The sequence below is a fragment of the Sabethes cyaneus genome, chromosome 2 (assembly GCF_943734655.1).
Source record: "Sabethes cyaneus chromosome 2, idSabCyanKW18_F2, whole genome shotgun sequence".
NCBI lineage: Eukaryota > Metazoa > Arthropoda > Insecta > Diptera > Culicidae > Sabethes > Sabethes cyaneus.
Window position 1 is genome coordinate 225,243,933 of NC_071354.1, and position 20,905 is coordinate 225,264,837.

Genomic DNA, 20,905 nt, shown 5'->3' on the forward strand with positions numbered 1-20,905 from the left:
CCCTGCGTTGCCGTCTTTTCTGTCGCAATCTGTTCTGTTATATTCTGTTTTTGGCTCCCTTTATTCCGGTTGCTCAGCAGCTTTCATTTTTTTTTCTTCCGTTTTACGTCTTTTTCTCTTTCATTTTACCTTTTTCTTTAGTCCATTCGAAAAACAGAACTTTATTTCTCATTTTTCTGTTTCGTTTTCCCGTTTTTTGTTCCATCTCTTACCTTTTATATTTAGCTTGACCTTTAATTACCTTTGTCCTCGTTTCGTCAGTATTGTTTCTCTCTTGTTATTCTTCTCTTCCCTTTTGGTCTCTCTAGTTTTCTGCTCCGCATTTCCTTTCTTGTTTGGTTTTCTCTCTTTTTCGCTTTAGTTTTTCTGTTTGTATGTCCGTTGTTTCCTCTTTCTCTTTTTTTCTTTGCCTGTCCCATTTTCTGCCCTTTTCTTCACCTACACACTTAAAAAATAGCACCGAGTTCGGCAAAATTTTGTCGAAATCCCAACAGCCGAACGTTAAAAATGTCGTTGGTGTATATCGATGTTTACGCATTTTTAGTAACGTTTGGCAACATAAAAAATTTTACCGAACGGTCGGCTGTTGAGATTTCGGCAAAATTTTGCCGAGCTCGGTAGTTTTATTTAAGTGTGTAGTGCTAGGCCTGATTTTTTGCTTTCGTGTTACTTTGTTTTCAGGCCCGTTTTTCCTCTTTTCCTGTCTCGTTTTTGTCATTTTCTGTCCCGTTTTGGTTTTTTTTTCTACTTACGACCCCGATTTTCGTCTTTTTTTATTTTTCTCTCTTATTTGACGTGGTTATCGACTGTATTCAATAATTCTTTAGACTTGGGTTTTATCGGCTCATCAGTCAGAAAAAACAAACGAAATTTAACTTTGCCCTAACGTTTCAACATTATATTATGTCTTTTTCAAAGGGATAGCTATTAACATGCAGCTTATTTTCTCTCTTATTTTTCGTGTTCGTCTGTTTCGTTCTTCCTCTTTATTCTATTCTGATTTTTCTCATTAGCTTTCTTTTATCTTTTTGTTTCTTTTTCTGTCTCAGTTTTCGTTTATTTTCTGTTCTCATTTTTCCTTTTTTCTTTTCCCGTATTTTCTCCCTCTGTTTGTTCCTATTCGATTCGTTTTTTGTCCTTTCTTGTTTCGTTTTTTTCTTTCTTTTCTGTTCAGTTTATCCTCATGTCTCTTTGTCGTTTTCTTTGTTTTCTTTAGAGGTCAAGTTAATTTCAACTTCACGGAAGGAGCGGTACACCGGGCTTGGCACACTCCCCTACAAACACCGAAGCTGAATTAAAAGGTTACTGATTTGGTTACAGCTGAATTAACTCTGAATACAGGTGGTAGACACTGAATAAATTTAATCAAATGCCTCGGTATTCTATAAGTGTTTAAGTAGCCAACGAATGCGCTGTAAATCAGCTGCTTCACATAATAGTGGCACAAGCAAATTAGGCGCATCTTCAACCTCTCCAGAACCCATCAATATTCTATAATAATTGTGCTATACTAGCTGAATAAACGATTTGTAATCTGAATAAACAGCCCTCCCACGAAACATTTATACGCTGATTAAACATTTTGGCAGCCATTATTATTCAGCAATAGCTGAATATGCATCAAATAAAATTTATGTAAACAATTCTACAATACTTATTCAGCCGAAAATGGAGAACTTATACAACCTATTTCGTTTGAGGCAGAAAAAACACTTGTTAAGCAATTACATAACCTCTGTGCGCCTTACTTCCAGCTTTGCGCAAATTTGTTGTTTAAAAGACGCAAAAGCCTTTATTAAGCTCCATTGCAGCTTCGAAAGCAGCTATTAGCAAGCTCGAAGCTTGATAAAATCACCAGATTTAGATGTTTAAGAACTGAAACAAAGGTTTTTATTTCTAAAACTAAACCATAGTTCAGCCATAGGTTGAATAAATTCAGCTATAAAAGCGTTTGATCGGCCTGAAATTGTTACTTGGGTAGCTGCTTTCAAAGCTGCAATGGAGCTTAATAGAGGCCTGGAAATTAAATAACTAAGACGCTCCAAAAATTATAGGCTTAATAGAGGATTTTGCGCGTTTTCAAATAACCAATCTGCGCAATGCTGTTAATTCTATTTGTAGAACGAGAAATAGTTTTGCAATGCTTTTTCAGTCGCTTAATCAACGTCTCATCAACCTTTATGCAGCCAAAAAATAATCTATTTTTTAATTAAAGAAAAGGAACGCGTCATATTTATTTTGCTATGCCGCCATAAGCTGTATTTTAAATTTCGAATAACTTGAATTCGAATATGCAAGCCAATTAAAAATGCATGTCGTCATCTTTCGGGAATTGAACCGCCATCTTCTGAAATTAAAGACTTTTCAATTAAGTTTTGCTATTTATATTTATTCGTGACAGATACGTATTTCGCCTACGACTTGCAGGCTTAATCAGTGTCTGGTTTCGAAAAATCTTGTACACTGGATCGCCCTAAGTCAACTGAATAAGTTAGCACTCAAATGGTGTTTGACCAAGCGATGTTTAAGCTACTTTGAGTTTTTCCCAACCAGCTTTCCTCCAAAGCTGACAAACAAGATTAATACCGGATTTTTCTGCTAACCAATCCGCTTCTAAACAGCCATAAAAATCAAATCGTTTTACGGTTGCTTAAAAGTGTTAAAATGGTTTTATAAACCAGTAGAGGTTTTCATTATGCTTACAGCTTTCAAACTACTTTAAAGCTGCTTAAGGGTGTTAAAGTGGCTTTATAAACTAATACCAAGCTTTCATTCGGTTCATAGCACACATACTGTCAGATCATAGAATTTCGCAATTCGACTGGCAGCAAAAATATATGTCAGTTATCGACATTATCGACTGCTCTAAGTGTACAGATATTTTCACTCTCTGTTCTGCAGATGCAGATGGGGCGGATCATACGGTGAGTGCTTATGAATCAGAAGATGGCGGTTCAGTTCCCGAAAGATGACGACATGCATTTTTAATTAGTTTGCATATACGAATTCAAGTTATTCTAAATTTAAAATATGGCATACGACGCCGTAGAAAAATAAATATGACGCGTTCTATTCTTTTGTAATTTAAAAATAATTTATTTTTTGGCTGCATAAAGGTTGATGAGTCGTTGATTAAGCGACTGAAAAAGCATTGCAAAACTATTTCTCGTTCTAAAAATAGAATTGACAGCATTGCGCAAATTGGTTGTTTAAAACCCGCAAAGCCTTTTATAAGCTCCATTGCAGCTTTGAAAACAGCTACCCAAGTGACAATTTCAAGCTGATTAAACGTTTTTTAGCTGAATTTATTCAACCTGTGGCTGAACTATGGTTTAATTAATAATAGCTGCTTTGAAGCTGTAATGTAGCTTAATAGAGGCTTTTGCGCGTTTGTAAATAACCAATTTGCGCAAAGCTGGAAACAAAGTGCACAGAGTTAAATATAAAGGGTGACATAACTGTTTTACAAGTATTTTTTCTGCCTCAAATGAAATAGGTTGTATAAGTTCTCCAATTTCGGCTGAATAAGTATTGTAGAATTGTTAACATAAATTTTATTCGATGCATATTCAGCTATGGCTGATTAATAATGGCTGTTGAAATGTTAAATCAGCGCACAAATGTTTCTTGGGTCTTTACGCTTCGATTTTGCTCGTTTGATAACTGGTGCAGCTGGTTAGCCAAGCATAATTCGAAAAATTAATGTAGTGATTGTAGAATTACCACATTACTCAAGCAAGCATTGCTATTTCTTTCGTATTTAAGGAGTTGCTACTCTTTTTTTGCTACTAATGTCTTGCAGCCCTACAGCGGGGTAAATATTAAACAAAAAACTTTGCTTTTTTCAGCAATATTGTAGATAATGGCATGCTCTACAAATGCCCTATGTAACACTTTTTCAAGTTCTGCTTCGCTGAGGTTTAGTAATCAAAAGAGCAAAATCGAAGCGAAAAGAGCGTGCCAAGCCTGCGGTACACAACTTCTTAAGCGTGGCTTCAATGACTCTCCCTTACCTAATTTTCCGCTCTTTTCTCTTCACGCCTGGTCCCATTCCTGTTGGATCGTAACAACATCTATGTTTCATTACTTTCATCTACCGTCCGGTAATTGTAAAAAACCACCGTGCTAAAAATAATTGGCCGGGCAAATGGGACTTGAGCCCTCCAAAGCTCGATTGCCGGTCGAGAGCGTTTCCAATTACACCACCGCGCAGTTTAGTTCACAGTTTCGTCACAACAGCATTTAGCTCTAGCTCGTTGGAACAATGATGTTTAATTTGTTAATAGAATTTGTTCATGTTGATTGATAAAAAATGACGCTAATGGATTGTGAAGGTTATGGTGAGACTACGAGAAATGCGAAAAACAATTGACTAAAGATACCGACTCTGCTAACGCTGTTCGTTCGAAACCTAGCTATAAATGAATGTTTATTGAGGTGATTATGAATATATTATGCTTGCAGTGCAATGATAGAAATATTACTACTTCGAAACTCATGTTTAGTTATCGTACCAAACAAACAGCCCAACCCCAGCTGCAATCGTTCTGAATTCCGTCTATCAAGTGCCCCATCAACCTGCTCTCGGAACGCTTCCATTTACTACCACATTCGATCCCCAAAACGACACAAATAAACATCATCTAATGAAATTATTCTAATACCCCCTGGGATGATGAATTTATCATTGCCTGCCATAATTTCATTTCCCCCCTTAAAGCTGTATAAATCTCATCACCTGCAGTTGACCACAGTGGCCAGACCTCGCCGCACACCGACCGGCCGGAATCGGAGGCAGCAAAAGAAGACATTAAAATTTGTTATGATGACCAATCACAATTACCACCGGACGGAGAAGCTAGCTAGGGAGGAGTGGGCGGCGATGCTGCACCTTGCACCTGCTAGGCAAACAGGCAGGACCATAATAACGTTGTAAGAGTCCACTTTCAGCTGGCTCTTCTGTTCCAGTTCGAGTACTGGAGGAAATCTTTCAGTACCTATCGTAGTACAGTACAGTACAGTGGAACAGGGGTGGTCCGGGGCGACTTCCGAGGGACGTTATGGACCGAACAAAATTGCTTGTTTACTAACAGCAGCAGTAGCAACATCAGCGGCGGACTTGACTGCTTGTGATCTATTCGGGATGACCCGGGAGTTTTGCACCCAGTTTTCCGACCACTGACGGCCATTCTTTTTGCGCTCTTTTTTTTCTTCGCCCACCATGAAAAATGCTGAAAGTTTCCGTTCTGCCGTTACCTTAATTGCTGCGGGTTTTGCATCCCGATGCGATGCGATGCGATGGACGGTTGTGCTGCTGTGGCAATAACCCACGGAACACGTCACGATGAAAAATAAGGAAAATACTGGCACAAACCGAGTCAGTATTCTTCCTCCACCAGAGAAAGGTGGTAGTGGTCGGTGTGGGTCCGTTCGGTAATGGATGAAAAACAGTTTTGTCTGGCGGCCGCTCGATGGAGTGGCGTTGTTGCTGTTGTTGTTACTGCTACCCAGATCAGTTTTCTCGATGCGGAATTTCTGTCCTACCTTCCAGAGGGATAATAGCGGGAAAACCTTCCGAGCGACAGACAAACAGGATACAATGAGGGATAAAATTAAATAGTTGATCATATGACAATTTTTCAATCGGTAAAACGACCGGATATTGCGGATACGTTTAGGAAGCGATGCCCGTGGGTGGGTGGAACGAGTAAGTGGATTGGAGTGAAATCGGTCTGTGCTGTTTCCTGTATTAAACAGGATAAACGAGCGTATTCAATGTCCGATTTCTCTTTTTTTAAATACATTTGAAATAGTTTCCTTCACATCAAATATTAAAGTACAGCTGGTTTCACCAGAAATGACATGCTTGACTGTGGGAGGCACCATAATCGATTCGTAGCTAGTAGTTACTTTGAAGAAAAGTTGAGCTGTTTGTATAAACGTGTCCGGATGCAAACACCCAGCACCAAAGCTAACCAAAGTATGCATGATTTCTCGTTCAGTCGTTTCTGATCAGAAATAAAAAGCGACTGGAGAGGAGATTGATTTCCTTAGTTCACAGCATAACAAGAACTAATCTTAAAGCGTAAGACTCAACATTAAAGCTACTACAATCTTACAATTTTCTTTCTTCACGAAATGTTTTCTTTCTCGAGCGAAAACGACGAAGCGATGAGCGTTTGAAATATATGATGATGACGATGGTGATGATGATGATGATGATGATGATGATGCTGCTGCTCATGCTATCCATTCCGGTATCGTACGTACGAGAAGGTGCAGATGAAAAATGGATGACTCTTCTCGTTGTATAAAATTGCTTCACTTCAGCGGTGAAAGCTGCGAAGGAACTTTTTGTGCTCAAGCTCATAGATATTGATTACCAAATCAAAAACGAACTTCACTCGTTTTTCGTTTTTTATACAAGCACCAGAAATGCGTATCCTCCAAAGGTTGAACTAGAAAAAAAATTGACAAAAGTATATTTTCCAACCGATAGTCTTTAAGTTACACAACGAACCTCACTCACCTCGAAACCTCACAACATTGCATCTTCTCCCAGCCTTGATTGAAAATAAGTTAAAAACATAATTTAAAATTCCATAGTATAACTCAAACGGCAGTCAAATTAGTTGAAAATTTATATAATCTACTACGTAGCGAATCTCTTAGGAGCAAAAAGAAAAAAAATAAAGAGGGAAGCAGTTTATCCTTCCAGTCATCAATTACCGCCCACTTATGACTTGAATTGAGTCAAATGGCGCTCCTCAGCATCGCAGCAGCAACACAGCACCCGGTCCGGCCTGGCCCAGCTCGGCCCAGCCCGGCTCGGCATAAATGCGGGCATAGCTCAAAACGAATCATGTCTAAAATTCATGCTTGAAATAAATGTCTTTCACAAGACCCTTAACTGGATGCCATTTTTTCTCTTGCCTTAACAGGGGGGGCCTTCGCCGCTCGGCTCGGCTCTGCTCGCCAGCCGAGGCAACAGCTGACGGGTTCGCACGTGATAGTTTCGCCTATAGTCCTGCATAATACACACATGGAAATAAATTTCCACCCATAATAGACTAGCATTACGGAGTCTTTTTCCGGTCGCTCATTCTGCCTGTTTCTGTCCTTCGGTTCTGCTACTACAGACCCGGAGTGTAAAACTTCCCATTTGTAAGTGCGACCATGTGTGTGGGTGTGTATGTGTGTATATGCTAGTTGCCTGGGTCTGTCCGATGGCGATATGCAACGCCCTCCTCCCCAACCGGTTATTGTAGCAAGCACCGAGAATGAGTGAGTGAGTGAGTGGATGATGCCCGGATTCCTCCGACGGTTGCAACAACCGTACGGGAGCTCAACGAAAATTTAAATCCTTCTCATCCGGTGTTGCACTTCCGACACGCAGCAACAGCAGTAGAAACGCGAGTGAGAGGAGCAAAAAAAAAACGGACGAAAGAACTGGTGGCATTTGTGTGCCGTGAGGTCTCTTCCGACGACGAGTGATAGCGCGGCGCAAGTGTATCCATTTGTGCTATAAATTTCCGACTATTAGTCGGAGTGTCTTCTTGAGGCAGTGTGACAGCACCCCCTCTGGGGGTTCAAAAATTAAATTGCCTGCGCAGTGACAGGGGATTTTCACAGGTGAAACTGCTACCCCTAGCTAGCTAGGTTAGGGAACCATGATAGGAGTTTTTAGGTTATCTTTACACAACCAAATACCAGACGGTTTGGTTGCGAAAAGTTTCTTTACAATTGTTCAATTTTGAGTGCTTCTCATCCTAAAGGTGTCGGGTGGTATAACACACTTTAACCTGGATAGTGGAATGGTACGTATGATGCAATCTGAGACTTAGCACTGGCCCCGCAATTGTTTTGTACTCTAACATTGAATAAAAAGCTTTTAGTGTGTATATCAGACTACAATTCTTTCCTCGCCTTGGAGTACAGCATTTTAGTCGGCGTTATTATAAGCCTAATGAACGTAACTAGAACTGGTCGGTGAATTCTCTGTAAATTCTCATGCCTAGATTTTTTTAGCGTGAGAAAGAGTCCAGCAAGCGTTGCAGCTCAATGCAGTCCGTCATAGTTTGTATTGGAAGTAAAAAGTTTCAGATCATCAGCAAAAATAAGTTTCAAACCAAGCGGAATAATTAAACAAACATCTTTAACAAAATGGTGAAAACAGTAGCGGTCCTAGATTACTCCCTTAAGGAACACCAGACAAGCTATCAAAGCCCAGTTGACGGTATCGTGTTTGTTTCCTTTTTTGAACACAGGAATCAAAACAGATTTTTCCAACAATCAACGGGAAATGTTGCTTGTGACAATGATTGATTGACTGAAGTTTTTTGAGCGTCTAAGTGGACTTACGAAGATTGGAATTAAAGAAAAACTTTTTCATGATTGAATTTCACTATTAATTTTATTCACAACAGACAGACGACAGGCAGTATTTCGCTTACGACTTGCAGGTCTCATCAGTGTCTGTTTGCGTACTTTTCGAACTCGAAATACAGTGAATTTAGACAGTGTTTTGGTAGAGTGATAGTCAGGGTCAAGCTAATTTGTTTTGCACTTTGTAGAATTTTTCTTGTAATTTCACATGGGTTATGGCTTGCATGTATTTGCATGTTTAGGAGTTATTGCTATTGAAAATTGTATGATTTTTAAAATAAAACTTTAATTCTCGCCTCAAATATTGACGATAGCAATTTACTATATTCTAAAAAAGTATGTAATTTGACTGTTTAAAAATCTTTGCCGAAGATGTCAAATGTGTATAAATACTGTAGAAAGAAGTGTGGTCAAAAAATTGATTTTCGTAAAGTTTCCACAAAAATCGTTCCATATCTCTAAAACTGTAATAGCTAGAAGGTTACTTTCTTTGGCGAAGTTCTTTATAATAATCTTTTGAAACATTTTGTCAAACATTATTTTGCTGTATCTTTTACTGTGTAAAAAATATTTTTTTTATTTTACTTTTAGGGGGATTAATCAAAGAATCGTTCATGCCATATGAAAGAGCATTTAACGCTGAGAAATTTCTCTGAACATACTTAAGGCCATTACAAATATTTTTTAAAGTTTTTGTCCTTCTGATGCTAGACATTTGAAACAGGGGGGGTGGCGAAAAAAACAAAAATTAAGATTTTTAGAAATTTTCGCTTGAAGTTTAATCGTGAAACCCGAATTTATTCTTGCTTTTGGTATATACGTTGTTATGTTCTATGCAAAAACCTTCCAAAATAAAGTCAAAACTGAAAAAAAAAATTTTGCCGGTTTTCGGAAGCTACATTATTTGTACTTCCATTTTTGTTTCGTGCTAGAAGCGTTAACACTTCGTATACTCTTTTTTCAAATTCTTTAGGCTGAAAACCCACAAATAATTGACAAAAAAAAAATTTTTTTTTGCTCCCCAATTTTTAAAGCCAATTTTGAAGAGCTGGGGAACAAAAACTTTAAAAATAATTTGCAATGGCCTAACCGGTATAATCAATCATTTCGGCGTAATTCAAAAATGCGTCTTTTGATACCTGTGTGAACACCGATTAAACACTGGATCCGAGTTTTACACGCAGTACTCTACCTCTGAGGTTCGACCATTTATTGTGAAGCACCAAGCTGAGATAGTTTTCGTAAGAGTACTGTATGGTCAATTCGATCAAACGCCGCTTTTAAATCTGTATACTCATCAGCTACTTGTTTCTCGTCTTCCATTTGCGAAATATACAATGATGTAAATTCTAACAGATTCTAACAGACAGGCCGACCAAGCATGGAACCGCGCTGAGTCGCTGAAATGTAATTCTTAGTGTAGGACAGTATCACACACTCAGTATTATTTTAAGTAATTTAGATACCGCAGAGAGATTATGAAGCAATTCAGAGTCAAATCCAGTGCAAAGTACAGTCCAGCCTTGAGCAGTCTATACCATTGTATTTTGGGGTCCAGTTTGGTTATTCTTAGTCCAGCTCAGTTTAATCTAACCCATTCAAGCTCCTTTCAATGCAAAGTCTCTAAAGTAAACCACTCCTAATCACAATCTAATCTAGAAACTAGTCCAGCCCAGAGTTCAGAGTCCAGTTCATAATTCATTTCAATTTAAATATCAATTACAAAAGACCGCTGTATTTTTTCTAAAAGATATGTCGTATTTCTTACGAAAACTTTATTTGACCATTTTCGCTGACGTTTCGAAGAACTATGTCTTCATCCTCGAAGCAACTATTATTATAAAACATATACAATTATTTGACAATCTTCAGCGCTACTTATGCAATTACTTACAACGTTAACAAATGTTTTATTCCTCTGGTCTGGGAATGTAAATACGAAAATGATGATTTTGTTTAACCCTCTTTACTGACAAAATAACAAAATGAACGGAAAAGAACTTCTTACAAACCTCACTATTGTATTAAATAACTTAAAACTGCAACTGTCACTATAACCTTCCACGCACATCACAACCAGATTCAGTAATCCAACAAGTTCAGTTCAAAGTTCAATCCAGTCCAGATTCCAGTACAGTGCAAAGTTCATACCAATTCAGTCCGGTATCTAATAATGAGTTCAAAATCTAATCCACAGTTCAAAACGAAATTCATAGTTCAGAATCACATCTCGTCCATACTCCATTTTAATACGGCCCAAAGTCCACACCAGTCCAGTCAGTCCAATAATGAGTTCAGTCTGAAATTCATTTTAGTCCAGTGTCCAGTCCAGATCCTAGTTCAGAAACCAGTGCAATCCAGCATCTATACCAGTTCAGTCCAGAATCAAGTCCGATCCAGAAGTCCAGAGTGTTAATTCACTCCACTTCAGTCGAAAATTCAATTCAAATCCAAGTCCAGTCCATGGCGGAGTCCAAAATCCTATCTAGTCCAGAGTTCAGTTCAGTACAAAATGCATATCAGTGCAATCCAGAACCTAGTCCAGTCAAGAGTTCAAAGTACAATACAGAGTTCAATCCAATTCAGAATTCAGTACAGTTCGGAGTCCCCTTCCGTTGATAATCCAGTCCAGAATTTAGTCGATAGTCCATTTAGTTCAATCCGATCCAACCAATTCACACCAGTCCAGTCCTGTTAGGAGTTCTGTGTTTACACCAATCCAGAATTCCATATCAGGGTCCAGTGTCCAGTCAAGAACCTAATCCAATGCACAGTACAGAGTCCAGCGCACAAATCCGTCCAAGGTCCAGTCTAGAATTTAGTCAGGAAACCAGTCCAATCCAAAGTCCAGTCTAGTCAATAATCCAGTGCAGTATTCAGTCTCGTCCATTATCTAGTTCAGAATTTAGTCCCACTCCAAAGTCCACACCAGTCCAGTACAGATTTGGGTCCAGAACCCAGTTCAGTCCGGAGTCCATTTCAGTCTAGTCCAGAATGTAGATTCAAAGTCAACAGCTCAGTATCTAGTATAATTTAAAGTCCACTCCATAGTGTGCTTCAATCCCGAGTCCACTCCAATGAAGAATTCAGTGCAGTTCCATCCCATCTCGTCCATAGTCCAGTCTAGAATTTAACCCATAATTCAGTCCAGTGAAGAGTCCAGTCCAATCCACAATTCAATCCAGTCCAGAATCCAGTCCATTCAATATTTTAAAATCCAATCTACTACGAAGTCCAGTCCAGAGTCCAATCCAATTAAGAGTTCCGTGAACTTCGGAGTCCCGTCATGACCATAGTTCAGTCCAGAACTTATTCCAAAATCCAGTCCAGTACAGTACAGACTAAAGCGCGAAGCGGAAAAGATTGGGTTAAAGGTAAATACATCTAAAACAAAGTACATGCTGGCCAGCGGAACCGACGCCGAACGACGTCGCTTGACTAGTATCGATATTGATCGACGGCGATGAGTTTGAGGTAGTCGATGAATTTGTCTACCTTGGCTCACAGCCGTGAGATTCGGAGGCGTATTATCAGCGGAAGTCGTGCTTACTATGGGCTCCACAAGCAATTGCGGTCGAGCAGACTATGTCCCCGTACAAAGTGCACCCTGTACAAGACGCTTATTAGACCGGTTGTTCTTTACGGGCATGAAACTTGGACAATGCTCGAAGAGGACCTGCGAGTGCTCGGAGCTTTCGAACGACGACTGCTAAGAACGATCTTCGGCGGCGTACAGGAGAACGGAGTATGGAGGTGGAGGATGAACCATCAACTTGCACAGCTCTATGACGAACCCAGTATCCAGAAGGTGGCTAAAGCTGGACGGATGCGATGGGCAGGGCATGTTGCAAGAATGCTGGACAACTGCCCTGCAAAGATGGTGTTCGCCTCAAATCCGGTAGGAACAAGACGACCAGGAGCGCAGCAAGCAAGATGGTTAGACCAAGTGGAGCGAGATCTGGCGGAGAGTACTCGGTGTCCGAGGAATTGGAGAGCGGTAGCCCTCAACCGAGTTACATGGAGAAACTTTGTTCAACAGGCTTTGTCTTAGGACGGCAAGCCACCTAAGTAAGTCAAAGTTCATAGTAAGTAAGTAAGTAAGTCAAGTTCATAGCAGTTCAGACCAGAATCTAGTCCACTCAAAAGCTTAATCCAATGCAGAGTTTAGTACAGTCCAGAGCACAAACCCGTCCATAGTCCAGCTTGGAATTTAGCCTAGAGTCCAGTTTAGAGTTCGTCCTTATCTAAAGTCCAGTCTAGTCAATAATCCTGTACAGAATTCAATCTCGTCTATAGTTCAGTGCAGTGAAGAACTCAGTCTAGTGCAGATTTATGTCAAGAATCCAATTTAATCCATGGACTCTGGAGTCCAGTCTAATTCAGAATCTACTCAAGTCAAGAGTTCAGTGTCTAGTCTAGTCCTAAGTGCAGTCCAGTATGTACTTCAATCCCGAAATCACTCGAAAGAGGAGTTTACCGTAATTACATCCCATCTTGGACATAGACCAGTCCAGAATTTAATCCATAGCCTAATCCGGTCCACAGTGGCACCAGTCTAGTTCAGTGAAGAGTCTAGACCAGTCCTGAATCCTATCCAGATCCCACTACAGTCCAGTCCAGAATCCAGTATAACCTAAAGTCCAGTTCAGTCAAGAGTTCAAAGTACAATCTACTACAAAGTCCATTTCAGCGGACAATCCAAGTAAGAGTTCCGTGCAGTTCAGAGTCTCATGGTCAAAAATCCTGACCAGTCCAGTTCAGTGAAACGTTCAGTCTAGTGCAAAATTTTTATCCAGTCCAGAATTTAGTCCAATTTAGTCCAGAGTCTAGTCCAGAGTCCATCCATCCAATCCATACCAGTCCAGTTAAGTGGATGTGGTCCAGTCAAGAGTCCAGAGTTCAGTTCATTCCTGTTCAAAGTCCATTTCAGTCTAGTCCAGAATCCAGTTCTTAAAAGAATTCGGAGTCCTATCTATTCCAGAGTCCAGTCCAGTCAAGAGTTCAAAGTCCAGTCCAATAACGAGTTCTGTGCAGTTCAGAGTCCCAAACCGACCACTGTCCAGTCCAGAGAACTTAGTCCGAAATCCAATCCGGTCCAGAATCGATTTCATGTACATGTAGAGAGTCCAACTTATTTCAGCCTAGAGTGCACTCCAGTCTAGTTCAGAATCCAGTCTTGAAATTAAATTCTACTAAAATGCACCAAAAACTACAGTCAACCCAGTCTTGCTAAGTATTCGGAGTGCTATCCAGTCCGGAGTCCAGTTCGGTCCAGAGTTCATACCAGACCAATCTAAAATCTAGTCCAGATTCCACTGTATAATCGAGTATAATCTAGAGTCCATTGTAAAATTTCGTCCATAGTTCAATTCGATACAAAGCCTTCACCAGTCCAGTACACTGAAGAGTTCATTCCAGTCCGGTCCAGCGTGCATTCCAGTCTAGCCAAGAATGTATCCCAGTCAAGAGTTCAATTTAGTTCATAGTCCAGTCCTGTTGAAAGTCCACACCACTCCAGTCCAATGGAGTTTCCAGTTCTAGTCCAGAATCTAGTCCAGTACATATTCTAATTCAGTTGGAAGTTCAGAGTTCTGAATCCAGATTAGAGTCTAAAATGCTGTCAAGTCCTGAGTCCAGTCCAGTCAAGAGTTCAAATTCCATTCTAGTCCAAAGTCCAGTCCACAACAATGAGAGCAATATGTGCTGTGAATTTTGATTCAAATCATCTTCATATCACCTTCTTTTTTTATTGACAAGACATTTTGAAATCCAATTCAATCTGTTCGCAAAGAAAATTGAGAATAATACAAGTTTCATATTGAAAGTAATTTGAATCATTACGTAAGTTTACAAAGTAAAACCAGTATTGATTCCCCAAGTAATGCTTAAGGTTTTATCTAACTCTGATGATGGTTTTTATGACCAAAACTGGTCATAAATACTATTATAAGACTGTAATAAAACTCAAAATCTTACTTATGTCAGCTTTGGTAGCTTTGCAATTTATTGAAGCGACATATAATGAAAATTATATGACATTTCGGTTTCGTCAAGTTGTTGCAATACAAGGAAGAAAAAGCTTCAGAGGATTCAGAATAAAATTTTGAAAATAAGTTTGAAACATCCACCGTGGTTTAGTAGATTATAATTACATAGATTTACTGGTATTGTAACCTTAGAAATAAAATTCTTACAAATTTATAACAAGTTTACAACAAATCATTACAATCCTCTATGCAATGCTCTCTAGATCAAAACTTTGGAATCTTTTTACTTAAAATAAGACATCAGAAAAACAATTTTGTTTTAAATTAGATTTTTGTTCCAAAGTCATTCGTGTCTAAAGATTTCACTCAACTGCGGAAAATCTTCTCGGAACTTCAGCGAAGCTTAAACCATACCCTCCCGGCAGCTAATTCCGGTTGATTCCGGACAGTTTAATTCCCCGCGCGGGGAAAGCTTAATCTAGCGGCTGCAGCTCACTCACCCTTCCCCACCGGGTGGGTTGGACGATACCTCGCGTACGATTTTCCGTACGAAATCTGCAGGTCATTTTCCATCCACCCGCACCCACACCCACACACATCGCCGTCGTCGTCGTCGTCGTGTGCATCCGGCGGCAGCGGCGGGCCCACCAACAACACGGACCAACTGCAATCATCTCCAGCGGAGCGTGAGCAATCGAAAAGAGATTAGATTGCCATAGTCTCTTATCGAAACTATATCCCATCATCGGACTACTGTCAGGGCAGCAGCAGCAGTGCGCCGCCGGCAGCGAACGAACGGGAAAAATAGTTATCAAATGGGAAATATTCCTTAAACCCTTATAGTTTTATTCGGTCCCCCTGGAACAGCAACTGTACTGAATACTGTATCGCTTCACACACACACATACACACCCACCTACACACATGGACTTTGGAAAGCTTTAGCCTACGGACTGCTAACTGCACTTAGCGATGAGTGTGCATGTGTGTATGTGCATGTGTACGTATGCGAGCGAGGGTTTGGAGTTTGAACCGCACATGAAAGTCCCTCCCTCCGGGTCCGGAAGGTGCTCAAACATGGACAACGAGCGAGTGAAAAGCTCATAATCTCTGGCCCTGCCAAGCCGCTGCCTGCTGGCTGGCTGGCTGGTGGGCCGAGCTAAGCCGTACCGAGTCCGTGCGAACCCGTCAGCAGCAACATCATCAGTGAACAGTAGGTGGGTGGGTGGGTGGTTGGTTGGTGCAGTACCCAATATCTCCGGAGCGAGGAAGCGGAAAACGCAGCGAACGGATTAAAATATCGTCAGCCGCCTAGAGGTACAACATCGAGACCAGGTCAGACCGGCCAGGCCGGCAAAGAGACTCCGGCTCATAAAAAGGCTGATCTCTTTTGCGGTTCGTACCTTCCGGGGCGTGGGAGGAAGAGAACGGGAAGGCAGGGACAACAGAATGTGTTGTACCGTACAGCGAAGTGGTTTTTAATCGTGCATTGTGAAACAGTACCATGTCGAAGCCACCTTAGGCGAGTGTATTTGCTGCAGAAAGGACAGGCAAAAAAGCAAAAATCTATTGATAAGCTCGTCGACATCCTGGTTCCGAACTCTGGACCACACCGCACCGGAGCGCCCGGGGTTCGTTCCATGGAGCGGCATTTCCCGCGCGTATCGGAAAACGGAAACGTGTAGCTACAAACTGGCGATAGGAGGAAACCCTTCGTACAGGAAAGTCAGTTGCTTTCTGCCAGTAGCTCAGTCGGGTGGAACTACGGGCACACAAAAGACGCGCAAGCTTCCCAGAAGGGACCAGCTCCGGCTGGTGATGACCTCGCTCCGGTGATGACGGTGTGTGTAGGCGGCGGTGGTGGCAGACCATCCTACATCTATCTATACACACAGAGATAGAGCTAGGAAAGAATTTATGGGTCAGTGGAAGATTATAGTCCGATAATTGCGAAACGGTTTGCTGCGCTCAGTCGAAAAATGAACCGGATAGGATGGCACTGTGAAGGCAATCTCGAGACCGCAAAAAGTCTTTAATTTTATCTAAATTTCGCTTGAAACGACGAAACGTGGCTCGCGCGTTAAATGGCAGCAGCAGCAGCAAGGCTACCCCTTCCTTCCAAAGGTTCCAAAATGAACGACGTTCGGAACGGATTCGGAATCTCGGTGACGCCCGGGTCTGGCTGGCAGGCCAGTACAAGGGGAGTGGAGCGGGGGATTTTATCGTACCCGACGAATGATAATTAAACATAAAAACTATCATAAAAGCCGAAACGGAATGCTCACCACGCAGGACCATTATGAGCCCGGTTATGAGCCCGCGGAAATCATGACCAGCTCGAGAAAGACAATCAAATGCAACAATGTGGCTGGCCGACTAACAAGGACGACGATGACGACGACGACGACGACGGTTGGGTTAGCTGTGTCGTCTTGAGGTACCGGATGTGACCTCTTTCCATTTCGAGAATTTGATTTTTGTAGATCTTGGTTGAGCCTGCGTTGACTGCGGAAAGTGAGAATTGTGACGGTGTTTCGTATTACTGAAGTGATTGGAACTTTGGCGTATTGAAATTTTGACACTCAATGGGACGTGGGGCACCCAACCATTCAGGAAAACATTTTGGCTTGAAATCACGGAGTAGTCGTAGTCAGAGTTGCCATTTTCACAGATTTTTCTGTAAAATCACAGATTTGTTCGTCATTTTTAAGCACAGAATCTGTGATCACAGATGACAGATATTTTTAAAAATCGCAGACTTTCACAGATATGCTACATGTTGAAGAAAAGTTTATCAATTTTATCAATGGAAGCGAAAAGCGAAAGCGAAAATCGGTAGGTAAAGTTACAAAACCGGAATTACTACACATCAAAATACAAATTTACGAAGCGTATGGATGATATTGAATGAACCATATTGTTAAAAACTTTAAAATGCTAATTTTTCTTCATGGGAGCATAATTATGTAACTCAGATTTAGTAACAGATTTTTTTCAAACATTCGCCGGCTAATTTTCTACTGCAAATGTTATCATTTCGAAGGGTTTGTATTTGGTACGAGAGCACATTCGTAGCACATTTTGCACCAGAACGCATTTGATGCACGGTTATTGTCTGATAACGTTATCGACGAGATCGGACTGTGAAGACTATATGTAAGAGTAAATATACTTGCGCAATTATGTCCTGTCTAATATACACAGTCGTTATGGTTCTGTAGTTGCGGCGTGGTCAGATGCTCTTACTTACTTACTATTACTTACTCTCAACTTGGATTCTCGAACATGCCAGTTTTTTTTCGGAGAAAAAAGAGATATGGTTGTTTTTCGATAGGTGTCGGTGTTGTATTGTTTTCATCATGAACTTTTATAACAATTGTATAATTCACGAAGCATTTTTTTAAATACAATGATTCATACGAATACACCCTTATTTATTGTTTGTACGAAACATTGAAGATTGATTCTACGAATCTACTTCATGGTAGAAAACAGCAACAGAATTCGTTCATTTTTGTACAGTAAATCATGTTTTATGAAAACGCCGGACTTTTGGGTGCAATTGGATATAACATTGAAGTTGAAATTGGACTTGAAGTCGTTGATATAGGACTTAAAAATAAAATAATTTGGATTGGAAGGATGACTTTTACTGTCTATTTTAGATATGAAATCGGATTTGAAACAGAATTTGAAGTTTTTATTTAAAATTGGACTTACTTGTTGGTTTCCAGTTGGTTTCCAAGTGAAACTTGTTGGTTTCCAGTTCACTTCACTGGTTCGCATTCACTATTCTTTCGTTTTTCCTCTTCTTACTCTCGCTTTCCTTTTTTGCTGACCCGTGTTTCCTTTTTCACTGTTCTGTTTGTTTTCGTCTTCTGTTTCATTCTGTTTTTTTCAGTCCTGTTTTACTCAAGTTTTGAACTCGTTTTTTGTTTTGTTTTGTTTTCTTTTCCGTTTCCCATCTTTTATCTACTCCTTGTTCTCTTTTTAAGTTTACAGTTTTCGTGTTTTTCTAACTCTTTTAATCTCATTTTATTCCTGTTTTTTGGTTTTGTCTGTTTCGTTTTTGCTCCTTTTGATGCAGCGTTTTTCCATCTTTTTTGTCGCGTGTATTCTGTTCTGGCTCCCTTTTTTCCCTTTCCTCTTCGGTTCCTTTTTATCATCCGTTTTTGATCTTTTTCTCTTTCGTTTTACCTCTTTCTTTTAGCCCGTCTGAAAAACTGGAATTATTTTCTCATTTTCCTGTCTCAACGATGTTCAATCTTTCTCCTTTTATACTCTGTTTAAGCTCTTTCTCCCTTCTTCTTGGTTTCCTCTCTCGGTATTCTTCTCTCTCTCTCTCTCTCTCTCTCTCTCGGTATTCTTCTATTTCCTATTGGTTACCCTGTTTCTATTCTTGTCAAGTTTTCTTTATTTTTCTTTCCCGTTTTTCTTTCTGTCCCGTTTTTCCCCTTTTCTTGAGTCCTGGCTTTTCTGTTTCAGTTTTCTAGGGTTTTCCTCCTTTTCAGGCTCGTTTTTATTTTCCGGTCACATGTACCGTTAGCTTTTGTTCCGTTTCGAATTTTTTCTCGTCTCCGGCTTGGTTTTTCGTCTTAGCCACTTTTCTATTTCGTTATTCGTTTTTGTCTGTTTCATTATGGCATGCACATTCTGTTTTTCCTTTTCAATCCATTTCGTCTTCCATTTTCATTTATTTTTCTACTTCAATTTTCCTTTTTTTCTGTATTTGTTTCTATTAAACTTAAATAGCTTAAACCTGTATTTTCTTCTTTATTTTTCTTCCTTTTCTATCTCGTTTTTTCTCTCTTTCGGTCCTGTTTTTGCTTCTTTTTCTATCCAGTTTATCCTCATTTTCGTTATAGGTCAAGTTAATTTCAACTTCAAGTCCGATTGCAAATCCAGTTTCATGTCTTGTCAAGTTTTGTGTTAGTTTTGGCCAAAAAACTCGGTTTTCCTGCATATTTACCTAATTCAAAAATTCTTATCTCATGAACCAAACAGCTTATTCACAGATGGATAACCGAACCGATCTTAAGGTAGTCGTCCGTCTCCTACTGGTCCTGGAGAAAAAGAGAAAAAGGACGCAAGGGAAAACGTGATAAAAAATAACAACGAAAGAAAAATCGTAACGGAATGGGAGGAAAAACGGGACGTAAAAAGAGAAAAAAGAAGACAACGAGGCAAAAAGGCGAATGGACAGAAAAAGAGGTAGAACGACGAATAAAAGAGATAAAAACGAAAAAGAAAATGAGAGCAAACTGGTCAGAAAAAGCGAAAAAAATGGAACAAATACAATAAGAAAATACGGGAGCAGGAAAATTGAAACGGAGCACAGACGAAAGAAAGAACAAAATGAAAAAGGGGAAAAGTATAACTTAATAAGAGGACGAACAGAACATATGGAAACGAAAATACAAAAAGGAATTGACGAGACGGGATAACAAAAAATGAGTCAGGTTGTAACGAACTCACGTGTATATAGTTATTAGAATTAATTTAATATTTGCCAAGATTACATTATCAGTATTATTAGTATTATTTGTAAATTTAAATATAGGTTCATTTTTCATGTCGCTACTCTCCAAGTAAATTTTCAATAAAAATCTGTGGTCGGCAATACCGCGCGCCGACGCACAAAATCAAATCAAATTTGCATACGTGCTGCTATCAGAATGATATCCCAGACGCTCGCTTACGTGCCTAATTTGCCTATCATCGCTAACTCGATCGAGGAGGTTGACCTGTCGATAAAGGCTGATGACCCGCCCGCAATCGGGAGAGTGTTTCACTTTGCTCTCTAACCTTGGGGGGTTGGTCGGGTTGACAAGATGCAAGCCGTGCGCTGGAAGAAGATTGCTTTAACCGAAAATGCAACTTCGTACTTTCGAACACAGCGATAAAGAATTTCGTTAGGCAGGTTTCGATCAAGGACGGTTATCTGAGGATCACCTTGTCCTGATCTTTCACTTTAATCTGACCCGTGGAAGAGGCAGGAGTTGTCCGTAATTTTGACTCGCGACGTGATTGGAAGTAAAGGTAGTGAAACACATGAAGATTCTTTTTCTAGCCAGCTAAGCAGTTTTCCCCTTTCCCATAGATAGGCAGTGATAGAACATTTCGCTTTTTGAAAGTGCTACCCGTGTGCGACCGCAGTTCGTGCCTGCAAGTGTGCTGCGAGAGGTAGGGCACCTATTTTTGCCAAAAGGCGGTGTGCGTAAAATTGCGTGTGGTTTTCTTTTAAATTTTGGATGATAGATTCGCCACGGAACACGTCATCGACATCCTGCTACATTGTCAGCGACTTCTTCTGACCCCACCGTCAGCTTCAAGGTTTCCCGGCCCGCTACAACGCCGGACGAGGGTAGCGTCATCAACTTTGCGCCCTGTACGGGATAGGCTGGCCGAACAGCAATCGGCAGCATCCAACACACAGCAAACAACTAGCATCGAGTGAGACTACTAGCGTCGAGTAGAAACCAGCCAATTTCGCACAAACCGTGCGTCGTTAGCAGCAGGAGTCATTTTCGGGA

General features: G+C 40.4%; 1 protein-coding gene and 1 long non-coding RNA gene across 4 annotated transcripts in view; both read left to right on the forward strand.

Annotated features, from left to right (window-relative positions):
• Positions 1 to 20,905, forward strand: part of LOC128738022 (RNA-binding protein Musashi homolog Rbp6) — a 1,503,411-nt gene that overhangs the window by 1,227,306 nt on the left and 255,200 nt on the right. The gene's annotated exons all lie outside the window — the stretch shown is intronic.
• Positions 20,386 to 20,739, forward strand: LOC128738024 (uncharacterized). Its single transcript, XR_008412067.1, has 3 exons — positions 20,386 to 20,411; positions 20,473 to 20,555; positions 20,631 to 20,739. It is a non-coding gene; the product is annotated as an uncharacterized LOC128738024 (long non-coding RNA).